Source organism: Asterias amurensis, chromosome 7 (genome assembly GCF_032118995.1).
Source record: "Asterias amurensis chromosome 7, ASM3211899v1".
In the NCBI taxonomy this organism is placed as follows: Eukaryota; Metazoa; Echinodermata; class Asteroidea; order Forcipulatida; family Asteriidae; genus Asterias; species Asterias amurensis.
Window position 1 is genome coordinate 6,919,940 of NC_092654.1, and position 17,293 is coordinate 6,937,232.

The window sequence follows — 17,293 nt, forward strand, 5'->3', positions numbered from 1 at the left end:
CAGAAATATAGTGGGGAGCCTTGCCATTTAGAGCTTTGTGGACAATGAGCATCAGCTTGAAGATGATTCGTTGAGAGATAGGGAGCCAGTGTAGTTGTTTCAGAATGGGGGTGATAGAACAGGATTTTCAAGACAGTGTCACAATGCGGGCAGCAGTATTTTGGAGCCGTTGAAGTCGGGAAATCTGGTTGTTAGGAAGACTGTAGAGAAGAGCATTGCCATTGTCAAGACGAGAAGTAACAAATGCATGAATGACCTTTTCAGTGGCACTTTTGTCCAAGTACTTGCGAATCTTACCTATATTCCTGATGTGATATTATGATAAACGAACAATATTGTTGATGTGTGGCTGAAGTGTCATCGATGAATCAAAAATAACCCCCAAGTTCCGAGCTTTCAGCGAGGGAGCTATCCTAGCATCACCGATGGAGATGTATGGCACTGAAACCTTAGTTAACTGTTGACGTGACCCAAATAAAAGGAACTCTGTCTTATCATCATTGTCCATAGAAGAGAGAATATCGTTGCTCACACGGACTAATGCAGCCTCGGTCCCATGGAAAGGCTTGTATGCCGACTGGAACACGTCGGGCAGGTTGAAAGTATGAATGTGATCAGAAATACGTGATGACACTACTCGTTCGATGACTTTTCCAAGATATTTTAAGTTTGCAACCGGTCTGTAGTTTTTGAATATCTCCTTGTCCAGGTTTGGTTTCTTGATGAGCGGCCTGATGTAGGAAACTTTGAGGCTATCGGGGAAACAACCGGAACTGAGAGATTCGTTTACAAGCTTAGTGATGTAGGGTACAAATATATCAATGTTTTGCTTTATCATGGATGTTGATACTGGACCCAGCTCACAGGATTTTGAAGGAGATTTCATAATAACCCTTTGAATCTCAGCAACAGTGGCAGGCTCAAACACAGATAGTCTACACTCTGGTTGAAGATGTGGCAATGTCTGCGGCACGTTGTAAGGGACTGATGAAAATGATGAGCGGATGTCTGAAATCTTGGTGACAAAGAATTTCTGAAACTCATTTGCTAAGTCATGGTCATTGTAGGCGGATGGAAGGACAGGGGTTTTGGGTTTGAGCAACAACTTACCAATTATCTTGAAGAGCTTCTTTTGATCTCCTGAGGATTCTTGTACTTGAGATGAATAATGGATGATCTTTGCCTGGTTGATCAAATTCCTAACTACTTTACATTGGTTGCGATATTCTTGTCGTTGTATTGCCAATTTGCCATTTTTCCGCCACTTCCGCTCCAGTTGATGACAGATCTTTCTCGCTGTACGAATATCATCATTGAACCAGGAGACTTCAGTTCGGACCTTGACTGATCTCGTTTTCCAAGGTGCGTATTTATCCAAGATGTCACTGACTGTACTCTCATATTGGCTGACAGGAATCCAAGCAGTCCTGTCGGCCGTAGATCCAGGAGTTTTTATGCCAGTTATTGCCAATGCAGGCGTTGTGCCTAAATAAAGCGTTTGCAAAGCGATGCGACAAGTTCAAAATATATAAACCTGTATCTGGTAAGTTTTTGTCCTTTTTCTTCAAAAATATTTTTTAAAAGGTGTTTTGACTTGAGTGTTCGTTAGACATTGGTTGAGGATTATGTTTCATGATTTTTAAAAGTGGTAAAAATGGGGCAAAATCTGGTGACTAGCTGTCGAAATTATACGTGTTGAACCCAATTTGTAATTAATTGACGATCAAAATAATCTCGTAACCCTCCGGCCTGGCGGCCGTTGGGAGGAGGGTTACGTTATCGCAACTAGTAGTACGTGCAGACATGGTTTCTCTGGAGATGACCCCCGACCCTGACAAGTTGCGTCGTGCTCCATTTTTAACCGTGGGTGATACCTGACCTAAGATTTGTAACAAGAGACGTCAAGGAATCTTTGGTCAGGGAACCAGACTAGCAATCATGCCATACCACGTGCAATGTGTGTATGCGTGTGTGTGTACGCTGTACGCTAGATAGCTGTATGGACATGGGCGTGGTGTGTTAAGGGGTCTGAATGCGCTGCCGGACGGGCACCCGGTGTGAGCCGGACAAGCCTCGCTCGGTCGTACGGTGTCGAACAACTTCGAAGAGAGGAGGGGTTCCTTGGCCCCGTTCTTGCGTTTCATTTTAACACGAGGATTAGCATCAAACAATGTAGCTGGTAGATTTGTCCCCCTGAATGGGAAGCTGCTTTACTTATAAGTGTAACGTTGTAGTGTAGTAGTATGGCAAGGGTATAGTTTATGAAATTGATCTTTACTTGTAGTTGTTGTTCAGCCACATGCCATCTTCTACCGTCTGGTATGTTTTCGACCAACACATAATTTATTTTCGATCCCCAACTTTGATTTACCGCGAGAAACATGTCTGGACAAAATAAATAGCTGGTTTTCTTATCTCATGTGGTCTGAAATGGGGAAAACAGAATGTTATTAAGTGTTTGTGCTTCAAGGGGATGGGTATGCCCAACATCTAAGAATTCTAACCAAGTAGCCATTGCTGGAAACCCATGACACCGTGATCCTTTCTCAAACACATTTCACACACCGTATGGTCTAATTTTCTTCCTTCTTATTTCTAAATCCACGATTGGTGCATTAAACCTGGTTGTTTTATATTGTTGAAAGCTTCTGCAGTTGTGCCACGATGTACTGATGCAAATTATACACCATTGGTATACAGTACACAACTTTGTTTTAGGGTAGGGATTTCTCCCTCGCGCCCGCCGCCATTGCAATTTTTTGCACAGCAACCACAAGGCTTGTTGTTTACGTCGGAGCACGTGCATGTGCTTGCATAACGTTGTGATTGACATCGCAGCGAGAGTTTATAGGTCAACCAACAACCAATGAGAACGGGTTGTTAGTAAACATTAGCATAATGAGCTCCGCCCTTAAATTTGGCAGTTTACAGAACCATCAAGGCGCTACTTCGGAAGTACGGTACGTGTACCATGCAGATGGTAATGTACATGTACAATGGGTATGTGTGTGTACATGTACATCCACTGTACACGTATTATATGCACTGTGTTATGTATGGGGGTGCGCTGGCGGAATTCAGTGATGGGGTCTGGGATTTTGCAGGTCGCGGCTGGCTGTATAGCGCCTTGATCAAGACTATATTGGTAATTGTCAAAGACTAGCCTTCACAGTCGGTGTATCTCAACATAAGCATAAAATAACAAGCCTGTGAAAATTTGAGCTCAATCGGTCATCGAACTTGCGAGATAATAATGAAAGAAAAAAAACACCCTTGTCACACGAAGTTGTGTGCGGTTAGATGGTTGATTTCAAGACCTCAAGTTCTAAATCTGAGGTCTTGAAATCAAATTCGTGGAAAATTACGTCTTTCTCTAAAACTATGGCACTTCAGAGGGAGCCGTTTCTCACAATCTCTCCCCATTACTCGTCACCAAGTAAGGTTTTATGCCAATAATTATTTTGAGTAATTACCAATAGTGTCCACTGCCTTTAATAATGCTCAGTCCCGATCCCATCATGCATCACACTCACACTGCACCATGTTTCTATGCACTGCATACCTGACGTACTTCCTGAACAAGAATCTGCGCAAGCGATTAGCCCATCCCAGCACGAACAGTGCCCTCTCTTGATATGAAGCGATAAACATTTATGAAAAAATGATTTTGACTGAAAAACTGTGAAGATTGGTCAGAAAAATGTAACTCTACATAACGGGAACCATAAAAGGTAGTGAAGTTAAAAAAAAATATAAAACTAAGCGTGAAGAAAATTGCCCGTCGTAGACAGGATTCGAACCTGTGCGGGGAAACCCCATTGGATTTCGAGTCCAACGCCTTAACCACTCGGCCACCACGACTTCAGAATTCAATGTAAAACAATAACACATAAATCATCTACGATTTTCACACCGGAAAAAGGCGCCAAACATTATTAATAATAATCTACGATTTTCACACCGGAAATAGGTGCCAAACATTATTAATAATAATTTTGAGTGTGTCACTCAGTCCGGCTGGAGTTGCATGAGGTAAACTCGTAATATCGTTCCTCTATATGATGACCTAGGGCCTTTCTCAAACCACGGCTTGGGCTCCGGCTTAGGCTCCGCGTGCTGTGTACGCAGCTTGCATTTAACCTGTATTTTGTATGTAGCAGCGCGTATTGCACGGATATCAGCACGCGGAGCCTGAGCCGGGAGCCCATGATGGTCTCGTAGGGTCATGTTTCGACCCTCATAATGTTTTTGACCCCCAACTCTGATTCGATTCCTATCCAACGCCCGCCCGCGCGATGACAGAAGCTCTAGCTGCTGTTTTCTACGGTAGACGGAAAAGGAGACCCAGTAGAGGACCCTACGTCATGGACTTTGGTCGTGTGAATAAAACATGGCATGCATAATTCATGTTTGATGTCGGGTCAGATGTCAAATCGAAATCGGGTCCTCTACTACTGGGTCTCCTTTAATTTTCCGTCTACCTAAACCTCCCCGACTCCTCCTCAGTGCCACTGCACCGACGTCCTGGGTAAATGTTCTTTACAAATACAATGCGAACACAAATTTGACTTAAACTTTCATTATTTTTTACCTGATTTGAGAAGTTGAAAATTCCGTTCATATATTCTTAGTGTTCCTTAGTGCATTATATATCCATGGAATAAATTATTGCAGAAAATCAGCAGAAATTCTGTACTGCCGATGTGATCATCATGTACCAATTGATAGTGTAAGCTAACGTGCGCATGGCTTTGTGTTACAGTATTATGCCGCAATTGGCAATTACGTCGGGTGCAATCATTGAATTATTACCCTTTCTAAATTTGCGCAAGCCAGTCGTGCGTTCAAAAAAGCAAGAGGAAAACGAAGTTTGCGCCGTAACAAGTGCAAATTAAAACAGACTGTCACGTCTCCAGCTGTCACGAGAGGGCGGTAGTGATCAATGCAGTACGGCTCTGATGTGCTTACAAGCAAGTCACGACGTGCGTGTGAGAAACGTCAATTTCAATTTTCTTTTCTCAAAATATTAACACCAAAGAAGAAAAATTAAGAATTTTAAACACTGCGCGATTGGATTTCCTACTACAAGGAACAAGTGAGTAAAAGTTAAGCTTTCTGAGTAAGGTGACATATTTTTAACAGATTTTTGAATTTTTTTCGCAATGGTATCCTCATTCATTCATAATATCCTGGTGACACCAGTGGTGTCATGTGTTTTCAGTAGGATAACAGGAAAATTGTTCACAATCAAAAACTAAATATTTTTTTTCAAATCATCTATCCATTTTGGAGTAACTATAGTATAAAGGTACACTCGGAGCTCTATCTGCGCCTCCGCGGAGGCGGAGTCGCGGTCACGTACGTTTTAAGTAACTTGGTCGCTCTCGTAGCGGCATACATGTCATACGTTATCGACCCTCATGTTTTCGAACCCCAACTTTGATTCCCGTTTACCGCGAGGTTGTGCAAGCTGCACCGGTGACAGAAGCTATGCATTTTACTCATGGTCTGTATTTTCATCAGGCTTAATCATGCTGAGAATAAAGTTTCCTGTCGTTGGTTTATGCTCAAACATTTATAAAACTAGAGATTGAGAGTTTGTGAACAAACTCAAGGTGTTCGGTTTCCGGGAGTAAAAGCCTGGATTAAAAAACAAATATTACACCTTGCTTTGTTCTCAAGATTTTGAATAAATGATTCAAATTACAAAAACTGTCAAAACCACATGATTACTTCATCTAATAAAAGTGTATGTTTGGTGACGTCATCGGTAATATTTGTTTTAAACCAGACCTTTGCCAGACTTGAATGGTGTGATGGTAAAGCATCAAAGGATGTTAATTTTGACCTAAAAGACAATAAACCACGCCCTTTCAAATCATTTCACAGTCACTTCCCGTTTAAACAGGTCAAAAGGTCAACGAAAGTTCACCAACATATCCATTTCTGTCAAGTACGTAAAGCCCTTTCATATGATGTACAGATTGTCAAAATAGCTTATGTAGTTTAGGAAATATGAACTTAGGAAATATTGACTGACGACTGAAGAAAAGACTGTAAGGGGCATGTATGTTTTAACCGCCTTGAACGAAGACTATTCTTCATGAAGCTTTTTAGCGCTCTATTGATAATATTTTAAAAAAGAAGTAAAAAAAAAAAACGTGGATCAAAAACGATGATTTTTTGAAATAATAATTTGAATTTTTATTACTCAAGAATGGATGACGTCATCATGACCTAACTAACACATTATTCCACTCCTAATGCATATCTAACTATGTGCGAAGTTTCAAGTTCATACGAGTTTGGGAAGTGTGCTTTTGTTCGAGGACAAGGGATGAAGAGAAGAAGAAGATGAAAATCTGGATTGTTTTATTGATTTGTTTGTACTGAAGTTTTGTTTAATCCGGCAGTTTATTTTAGCAAGACCACTCCTAATTGCTTGGGCCTTATGCTTTAACCATTCTGTTTTCTTTGAATGTTTTGTATTGTAACATCCATGTCTGTGCATGGAGGTAGAAATAGATTAGTTTACGCAACGTCCTTTCCTACTAGAGAAAAGTTGAAAGGGCTTATGTTATTCCAGAGATTTTTTTTCTTCAAAATATTTAAGAGTCCCTGCCTGTAAGAGTGTACCAAGTGGTGATTCATGGGTTCTCAGATCTTCTAAAAAATTAGAGTGATACACCATCATACCAAACGAATAAATCCAAAATTTTAGTTTGCTGACGCTTTCGGTTTTGGAGTTACCAGTCATCAAAGTTTCGGCCTAAAAGCCCTCGAGAAACGAATAGTACATTCCCTGTAAACACAAAAGTGTGCGCCAAGGTCATCCCAACAAAAGTAAAACATTTTTTTAAACCTCCAGTTGGGCTCATAACAAAAGTAAAAAAAAAAAATTGGGATCTGGTTGGCGCATCATGTTACGCGCATCTGAACCTTTGACGAGCAGTACCCTCGTGCCATTTTCAACGCCTCATAACTCAACACGCCTATAAGATCCCATGAATTAAACAAGTTCAAATGAAAGAGCTTGCATCCCTAAAACAAATTTAAGTGCAAAGTGCGTGGGATCTTGTTGGCACAGAGAGAAAATAGAGGTCAAAGTTCAAATATCCCCCAATTTCAAAATGTTGGCAAACCATGAAGGGGATAGGTCTCCAAAATGAATTTTGGTCAAGGTATAGACTGGACTTGTTTTTACAAATGGTGTTAGTTTAATGTTGGTTGGTAACTGTTGCCAAGGTCAAAGGTTACAAAGAATATGGGTGTTTTTTATATTTCCGTCAAGAGCCAACTTCAGAGCCTTTTCAAGATTTTATTTAAAGAACAAGGGCTCTATCATTTCAGTTTGGGACAGCCACTTATAATATCTAGGCACATATGGTTGTCCCAAATTAATTATGGAGCCCTTCCTTATTCGATAAAATGTTGACAGGGCTTCGAATTTGGTTCTTGACAGAAAATGTATTACAAAACACCAATATTTTCTGTGGAGAGCCAACTTCAAAGCCATGTCATCATTTATCAAATGAACAAGGGCTCTATAATTAATTTGGGACAATCACATGTGCCTAGATATTATAAGTGGTTTTCCCCAACATAACGGAAAGAGCCCTTGTTCATTAAATAAAATCTTGAAAAGGCTCTGAAGTTGGCTCTTGACAGAAAATATAAAAAACACCCATATTCTTTGTAACCTTTGACCTTGGCAACAGTTACCAACCAACATTAAACTAACACCATTTGTAAAAACAAGTCCAGTCTATCTCTTGATCAAAATTCGTTTTGGAGCCCTATCCCCTTCATGGTTTGCCAACATTTTGAAATTGTGGGATATTTCTCACTTTCGGTTGCCACAGCAATGCATAAGTATAGGCATGTATTGTGAACTTTTGATCTGTAATATTTGTTAGCGCCACTCAAATCTCATTTGGTTTTTGCTTTTTATGTGTTGCTGAGAATCTATATAATCATAAAACGCAGACAACTTAATGGGATCATATTGGCGCATGGATTTCTAGACGACGCAAATCGCCAATGTGCTTCGTGCAATGTTTATGCACATACCAATGGGGATTTACGTTGTTCTTTAGACGTGAATTTTGAAATTTTCAACCTCTCTTTTGAGCCGGAAGACAACATCAAAATGGGGTCATGTCTGTGGGGCGTTTACGGAGTTTTCAATGACGATTCCGATGATGTTTCGATTGTAAGAATCCCTCATGTAGATCAAAAGTTATGATTTTTTGAATTAATAAACTTTGAATATTCATAACTCAAGAATTGATGACGTCATCATGACGTAACTCACACGTTTTTTTCTCCTAATAAATCGCTAACTATGTGTGAAGTTTCAAGTTCATACGAATTTGGGAAAGGCGCTTTTGTTAGCGGACAAGGGACGCTGAGAAGAAGAAGAAGAAGAAGTAAAAAAAAAACGAACAAAAATAAGAGGTGTTCCGGGCTGTTGGCCCGAACACCTAATGATTGATTTTTGGTACAAATCACTAGTGTATTATTAATATTATGCCAACATTCAAATGATTCAAAGAAACGGAGACATCATTAGGGAGTCCGGCAAAATTTGCCCTTTTTCACAAAACCTCAACAAGTTTTATACCATTGGAAAGAGGATGGCTAGAGCAAACCAGTGGTGTTTATTTTATTTCAATAGCTTGTATAATGGAGAAGCTATCCTCATTTAAACATGGCAGAGGGACGTTTTGAGTCTGTCAATTTCTTACTGATTAAAAGAGTGTGGAAACTGCTCCTGATTTATTCATAAGAGCATATATCAAACATAATAAATTTGACAAAATTGATCTTGGTATTCACACCAATGGGAAAATAGGTGATAATTGTGTTTTGTTTACACATTTTCAAGGGGTCGCACTAAATACCGACAACTTACGACCCCTCAAGACCCCTCACGACAACAATTTTTAACATGCCTGTGATATTTTTTCACAGGACTCGGGAAAGTACTGAGTATACAGTGCTAACACACATCGGTGTATGGGTAAAAACCAAAATTAATATTCTTTATCCCCGATGCAAATTTAACATCTATTATATCGTTGCGGTACCCGCTGCCAAAACATAGGATTCGAACTGCCTCTAGCTGCTGGGCAACCTCGGTAGTCTAGTTGGTAAGACACTGCTCTAGAATTGCAAGGGTCGTGGGTTCGAATCCCACCCGAGTAACATGCCTGTGATATTTTTTCACAGGACTCGGGAAAGTACTGAGTATACAGTGCTAACACACATCGGTGTATGGGTAAAAACCAAAATTAACATTCTTTATCCCCGATGCAAATTTAACATCTATTAAAACAAATATTAATAAAAGTGAAGTTTAAAACTTGTATGTAACCTCGAACAATGGAAGAAGCTAAAAAATGGCATCAGAACGTAATTTATTTTAACCTTCTCTAAATTAAACCCAATAAATCCCCGGGCGGACGTCACCGCCAGGTGTTTCTTATTCGGTCTATTTTTTGTGTATCAGAAAATTGCGCAATCTTTCACAGACTGGTGTCCACACACACGCAGCAACGCTTGCTGATACGCTATTTTTAAGTCAGGGGACACGACCATTGAATTGGCCTTTTGCGCAGACACGGTGTGTCGGATATATTCTTGGTTGGATCCGGAAATTAGAGAAACGGAGCGCCCGCTACGTTCATATGACATTCATTACAAGCGTGTACAGTTTTTGCCGAGCGTGCATAGATCGGAACAATGGTTGTGTTTGACCGCGCAACACAATGGTCTTGGAACCAAGACTATGTGTCTGAATGCGCAGTGTCGCGCTGTGTTTAACCAACCACCTGATTTTGATGTTTTTTCTTGAAGAACCTTCTCCATAAATTTGCTGTGCGCTTGTTTGCATAGTTAATAATACAAACAAAAGTGCATAGACACCCAGTTCAGAGTCTAATCTTTCGAATAGCTTTCTGTCAAAGAACTGTAATGACCTATAAATTTGTCATTTGGAAGCATTTTCAGGAGAAAAATCGACATAATATGTCTGTATTTCATGTGTTCGAAAAACTGGGCAAAAATTACATTTTTATTTACGTGAATAATTTCAAAATAATACTATTGGAAAGTTGACAAAATTCTACATCATGTACTTTGGTTTCACACATTATCTTGAAAGAAAGAGCACCCTCCAGTATTCGTGAAAATAATCCTTCTTGTGGCAGTCGACAAAATGGACAGGCAGAAATTTAGACGCGTCAATATCTGGTCTCGAAAATGCAAAAGTAAACTTAATTTTTCACAATTTTACTGCAGCTTTTTCCAAGATATTTTGTTTTCTATGGATTTATTAATCTTTATTCTTCTGGAAAACTGAATCAGCTACTTTTCACACACAAACAGATACGTTTTACAAAACTGCCATTCTGACAGACTCGCTAACATCATCCAATTCCAACCTCGAAAGTTCAAAACAAAATTTAAATACTATCTGCTAGATTGAGTTTCATTCTGCTTTAGTCACTAGATGGATCACTTGAGGTGGTTACTATTTTGGATTCTATGGTGTGCCAATATGGGGAAAAAATTAAAATAATAATTTTAATTGAAAATGACAAAAAATTTTTTTTTTGATTAACTGCATAAAAAAAAAACCTGTAATAATTCCGATAAGCGTAATAAATATTAAGTCTACATTAAAGAGAAAATATCATAGATTGGTTTCTTGTCTTCTGAAACCAAACATTACTGGTCTGAAATGGGGGAAAACGTATTGTTATGAAGTGTGTGTGCTTCAAGGGGGGGTGGGGTGTTTTACTTTCATGCCTTATGATATCTCTGGATTGTAATATAGTAGCCTTAGGACAAAAATGTAATTAAATTTGTTAAGTAGTAATTGAATAATATTTTTGATTTATTTTGCACGCCATACTAGCTTCTGAATATTCAATAAAATACCAACCAATGAAAGGTGTGAAAAGATATATGACGTTGCTCCAATGTCGTGCATGCATAAGCACTGTTAATGGCGGACTGTCTCTTGCAACATAAAACCAAAACTTTAAAAATTTCAACACACCATGAAGTGTAAGTATTATTGTAACAAAAATGGATAGATGATTTGAAAAAGAACCATTCATTTTTTGATTATAAAATTTTTCCTGTTATCCTTCTGAAAACACATGACACCAGGATACTACTAGTACTTCTAGTGTGTGGTTGTACTGTGTGCGATTGTTAAAGACAACAGATAAAATGTAAGGGTCGTAGGGAGTCAAAGTGTGACGTGGTGGTGAGGTAGGTGAAGCAGCCGATAGAGGGCGTTTTAGGAAGACGTGCATTTGATGCAATCGTGAAGACGGGGAAGCTGGATGCACGGGGGCGCGTAGTCGCGGTGTTGACAATGGCCGATAGAGGGCGTTTTTAGGAAGACGAGCATATAAAAATGCAATCTATGATATTTTCTCTTTAATGTAGACTTAATATTTATTACGCTTATCGGAATTTATTACAGTATGCAGTATTAAATAAAATAAAAAAATTGTTGTCATTTTCACTTAAAATATTTTAATATTTTCCCCACATTTGCACACCATAGAGTCCCAAATAGTAACCACCTCACATGATCCATCTAGTGACTAAAGCAGAATGAAACTCAATCTAGGTCGGGATAGTAATTTTGTTTTGAACTTTCAAGGTTGGATGATGTTTCTTTGACTCATTTGAATGTTGGCATAATAATGCACTAGTGATAGTACCAAAAATCAATCATTTTATAAATGTTTGAGCATAACCAACGACAGGAAACTTTATTCTCAGCATGATTAAGCCTGATGAAATTACAGACCGTGAGTAAACTGCATAGCTACTGTCACTGGTGCAGCTTGCACAATTTCGCGGTAAATGGGAATCAAAGTTGGGGTCGATAACGTATGACACTACGATATGGTACGGACCCTTTATTTTTTATACCCCCAAGCTCCGTCACGTTGCATGCAACGGAAGAGTCCAACCTGGGCTTCCCACCCCCCTTGATGCTTCAAGTTGAAGCACAAACACTGCTTATTAATCTGTTTTCATGTCACACCAGCCATGTTCGGTTTCAGCATTTCTACCTCCATGGTTGAAACCAATCTGTTATATTTTCTCTTTATTAAAGGATTCGGGTACTTTTTCAAAATGTCCACAGATTTGCAATAAACTTACAGGGTTTGAAGATAGTGGAAAGCTTCCCTTCGATTATTACTAACTAAGGTTGTGTAGTTTTTGAGAAATGAGTAAAACAGGTCACAAAATCATTTTGGTCTCATGAGACCAAAATGATTTTAGCACGTAAAATCCCCTTAACCATTTATGATATTATACCAAAACACGTTTTTATGCTAAAACTGAGACGAAAATTATTACTTTTACTCATTTCTCAAAAGCTACATCACCTCAATAAGTAAAATTTCAAGGGAAGCTTTCTACTATCATAATCTTCAAACTGTGAAAGCTTAATGTAAATCTGTGGACATTGTGTTTTTTGTTAGGAAAAAGTAATAGGCCTACCCTTTAAAGACACTGAACACTAATTGGTAATTTGTCAGAGATCTATTCTTCACAGTTTGTATCCTCCTCTTACCAGTTTTCACGGGTACCAGTCACTTCGGTACCTTACTTGCAAACTTGGCACCTGCAAACTCGGCACCTTGCAAACTCGGCACCTTGCAAACTCGGCACCTACAAACTCGGCACCTTGCAAACTCGGCACCTTGCAAACTCGGCACCTTGCAAACTGGTCACCTACAAACTCGGAACCTTGCAAACTCGGCACCCACAAACTCGGCACATGTACAAATACAAACTCGGCACCTAGTTGAAAAAGTTTGATTTTCACACTGCGTGGTATGCCTCATTTTTGATGTAAAAGTTCAGTCCCACCATAGTCCCATAAAAAGCTTGATCCTGTTACAAAGTTGTTAGTAATAACATTACAAATGTTATTGTTATTGGAATATAGTTTTCGTGTGCGGAGGGTTAATTTCCTGGGGGCCCAAATTTCCTCGAAAGTTTGGAATACTTATAATCTTGAAACTACCATAACTAGTAGGCCCTATTTTGCCATTAACAGCGTTTAACAAAGCTACTAACAATCAACCATTCTTTTTATTTTGTAAAAAGTTTACACGTAGCCTACGTTACTTTATTTTTTTTAAAACAACTTGACTCTTCGAGGTGATATTGCTTGGTGCCGCGTTTGTTAGTCGATAAAAGGTCGGTGCCGAGTTTGTATGGTGCCGACATTCTTATTTATTATTAAAAAAAATGAATGAAACAAATAAATTAAACAAATTTCATTAAAAATGTTTCTTTTTAAAATAAGTAACGCATAATTTGTATGCCACATAATTTCAGTACATAAAATCACACTTTTTATTAATGGAAACAATTTTTAAACTTTGACCTGTCATAACTTGGGTTTGCATGACCCGACCCCCAACAAATGAGCTGTGTCAAATTGAATGTCTCCAAGAGACCTATAATGGGCAATTCCACGTCATACATGGACATTACGTTTGGAGACATTTGTAGAACTTTGTTGGTCAGTTGGGAAACACACCAAGTAGCTTTGATTTATAGTTTTGTGTTTGATATTAATATCTGGTGTTCTAGTAAGTCAAGTGATACTATGTCTTTGGAAAAAAATTGAATTAATTATTAAGGAGTCAGAGCATTGCTAAGGAGCGTCATGGACATTACGGGGTACAACACTCAATTTAGAAACTTTTAGAATACCTTTTTATTTTGTGAACAGGGAAGTAGTTAACATGAACAGTAATAATATTTTTAAGAAAGCCTGTCAACGTTCTTGTTACACGTCTTAATAGAGCATCATGGACATTACATTTTTGGTTATTTTTAGCGTCATGGACATAACGTCAAACTTGTAAAATGATGCATCATGCTTTTACCCTGAATTTGTAAACCCATGCTGTTAATATGTCTTGCTGTTAATATGTTAAATTATATACCTATAGGGTATTTGGTTACAATTATATACACTTACCCTATTTCTGAGTCTGGGCAGAATTAAGCTTCATTTTGGCGGCGCTGGTCAGCTTTGACTTCATTCAAATTAATAAGATCTCACAAATACAATTACTTAACTACTATTTATATTTAACTATTAAGAGATATTACTTTATACCCTAATGGTGTCCTCCAGCTGAAAGGTTGCTGTATAGGAGTAGTGTACTACCAATTCAGTTTCCAGTCAGCCTTTGGACAACCACAATAAATGAACCTAAGTACTACGACTATATAAGTTAGAGAGATACAACCTTTCTGTACCAAAAGCTGGAGAAGAGTGAGGGTGGTTTATTGCCTGCATTTGCTTTTATATGGCTATGTACACTAAGGAAAGAGATTAGGGCCTGCTCAATAGGCGTACACAAAGGAACTTACAATAGGCTTTTATACTACACTGGGGGTTTTGGAGTTCATTGTTCACCATTTACAGCTGACATTCCCAGATGGTCATATACAATAGGGGAATGGTAAAAGTCTCCAGTGCGAGCACTAAAAGCTAACACATGCTTGGCAGCTGTTAATGGAATTCACTACATCTAGCCCCCTCCAAGATCACAACTTCACAAGGAAGTGATCGATAATAATATACAAAAGTTATTTACAAAATTTCATCTATCTATTACTACGGTATGTACATATCTACTTGGCCACCGAACATGACGTCCAGAACGAGTAATTCTTTCCGACTTCTGTTCAGGGGCACTGGCTGGTGTTGGTTTTTCAACAACATGTGTTGTTACAGATTTTGTCTCTGAGTCAATGTGAGCAACCTTTAATCTATCAATGCTAACTGAATCTTGTTTGCCATTTTTTTCGATTATAAAGAATTTACTCTTTCTGTCGATGACTCGGTACGGGCCTTGATAAGGTGGTTGTAATGGTTTCTTTACCGAATCTACACGTACAAACACATGGGAACATGAATGTAAATCGGTATGAATGTGACTTTTGCGTTGATTAGGTCTTGTAGACTCTGGTTTTAATTCAGACATGTGTCGGCGCAAACGGTCAACGTACACGGCTGGGTCTAGACTATCAAAATTACTGACCGGGACTAAGAGTTCACCCGGTAATCTCAGAGTGGACCCAAACACTAACTCAGCAACGCTACAACCAATATCCACTTTTAATGATGAGCGGATACTTAGTAAAATAAGTGGTAGTGATTCAGTCCATCTGTTAGGCTCGCTCTGCGTTTTGAAAGCAGATTTAAGTTGCCGATGGAAACGTTCCACTAATCCATTTGCTGCTGGATGGTACGCAGTAGTGCGAATGTGTTTGCTGCCTATTAATTGGGATAGTTGTTGGAACAAGTTTGATTCGAACTGTCTACCTCTATCTGTGGTTATTATTGCGGGAACACCGAATGTAGCTACCCATCTTTCAGTAAATGCTTTTGCTACAGTTTCAGCTGTAATGTTAGCAATGGGTATTGCTTCAGGCCACCTTGTAAATCGGTCTATACATGTGAGTAAGTAGCAACAACCGTTGGATGGGGGTAGAGGACCAACAATGTCAATGTGAACATGGCTAAATCTAGCGTCAGGTGTTGCAAAGGTACCTATCGGAGTCACTGTGTGACGATGTACCTTGGCACGTTGACACTGGATACAATGTTTGGTCCAGAGTCTGACATCTTTGTTAATTGACGGCCATACGAATCTGTGAGTTATTAGGCGTTGTGTTGCTCTAATACCTGGATGAGATAGATTATGTATCGAATCAAAAATGTTACGTCTGAATTCAGGAGTGACGTATGGACGTGGATGTCCAGTAGATGTGTCACAAATTATGGTATTGTGTGAAGTGGGAATAGGCACCTCTTCAAATTGAAGACTAGACGATTCACGTAGCTTACATAGCTCTGGGTCTGTCTTTTGCTGAAGGGCGATTTGTTCGAAGTTCACCTCACTACCGGGAAGGCTAGGATCGGTAACTAAACTTATGTCATATCGTGATAGAGCATCTGCTACAAGGTTTTCTTTACCTTTAATGTAACGGATGTCAGTACTGAACTGAGAAATATAGTCTAAATGACGTACTTCTCTTGGCGAGTATCTATCGGGCCTTGCATTAAAAGCATATATAAGCGGCTTATGGTCAGTCAGAATATAGAAGTTACGACCTTCCAAAGCATACTTAAAATGACGTACGGCTAAGTATACAGCCAGCAATTCACGACCAAAAGTACTGTATCTAGTCTCTGCTGGTTGTAAACGTTTAGAGAAGAATGAAATTGGTCTCATAACGTCGTTGTCACATTGCTGAAGTACACCGCCAACTGCAAGGTTGGATGCATCTACCATTAGACAGAGAGGTAGGTCTACAGCTGGGTGTACTAACATAGTAGCTTCAGCTAGAGTAGATTTTGCTCTTTGGAAAGATGCCAATTCACATTCAGTAAGTGAAATCGCTTTGTCTTTTGACTTGCAAGACAGCATGTCAGTCAAGGGTTGCAAAATATCAGCGCAATGTGGGATGAAACGCCGATAAAAATTGATCAATCCCAGAAATTCTCTCAATTTGCGGAGTGAAATTGGTACTGGAAAGTCTTGGATTAACTTCACCTTATTTTCCAAAGGTTTGATACCATGACAGTCAATATGGTGGCCTAAGAAATCAAGACTAGTTACTTTGAATTCGCATTTACTAGGGTTGATTACCACCCCGTATTCTCGTAAGCGGTCAAAAAGTAGTCTGAGATGATATTCATGTTGTTGCTCATTTTCACTTGCAATCAACAAATCGTCAATATAAGCATAGGTGAAATCCAGGCCGTGTAATACTTGATCGATAAATCTTTGAAATGTTTGCGCAGCATTTCTTAACCCGAAGGGCATTCTTATATATTCAAAAAGGCCGAAAGGTGTAGTTATTGCCGTTTTTGGTATATCTTCGGGTTCAACAGGTATCTGGTGGTAAGCCTTGACTAGGTCAACTTTACTGAAAATCTTCTTGTCATGTAAGGTTGATGCAAAATCGTGAATGTGGGGAATCGGGTACCTATCAGGTGTTGTGGCATTATTTAAAGCACGATAGTCACCGCAAGGTCTCCAATCGCCATTTTTCTTAGGTACCATGTGCAAAGGTGAAGACCATGGGCTTTTTGAGGGACGGATTATTCCCAAGTCAAGCATGTGATTAAATTCTGCTTTGGCTATATGTAACTTGTCCGAGGACAATCGTCGGGGACGTGCATTCACTGGTGGGCCCGTGGTGGTAATATGGTGCGTGA

General features: G+C 39.2%; 1 protein-coding gene and 1 non-coding gene across 2 annotated transcripts in view; one reads left to right on the forward strand and one right to left on the reverse strand.

The window, feature by feature from the left end:
• Window positions 1-3,779: 3,779 nt before the first annotated feature.
• On the reverse strand, window positions 3,780-3,861 carry Trnas-cga (transfer RNA serine (anticodon CGA)). Its single transcript has one exon. It is a non-coding gene; the product is annotated as a tRNA-Ser (tRNA).
• Window positions 3,862-4,959: 1,098 nt separating this feature from the next.
• LOC139939773 (hyccin-like) overlaps window positions 4,960-17,293 on the forward strand; it is a 157,741-nt gene continuing 145,407 nt past the window's right edge. The window contains exon 1 of the mRNA XM_071935886.1: window positions 4,960-5,095. The gene's annotated coding sequence lies outside the window, so the exon portion shown is untranslated. The remainder of the gene's footprint in view (window positions 5,096-17,293) is intronic.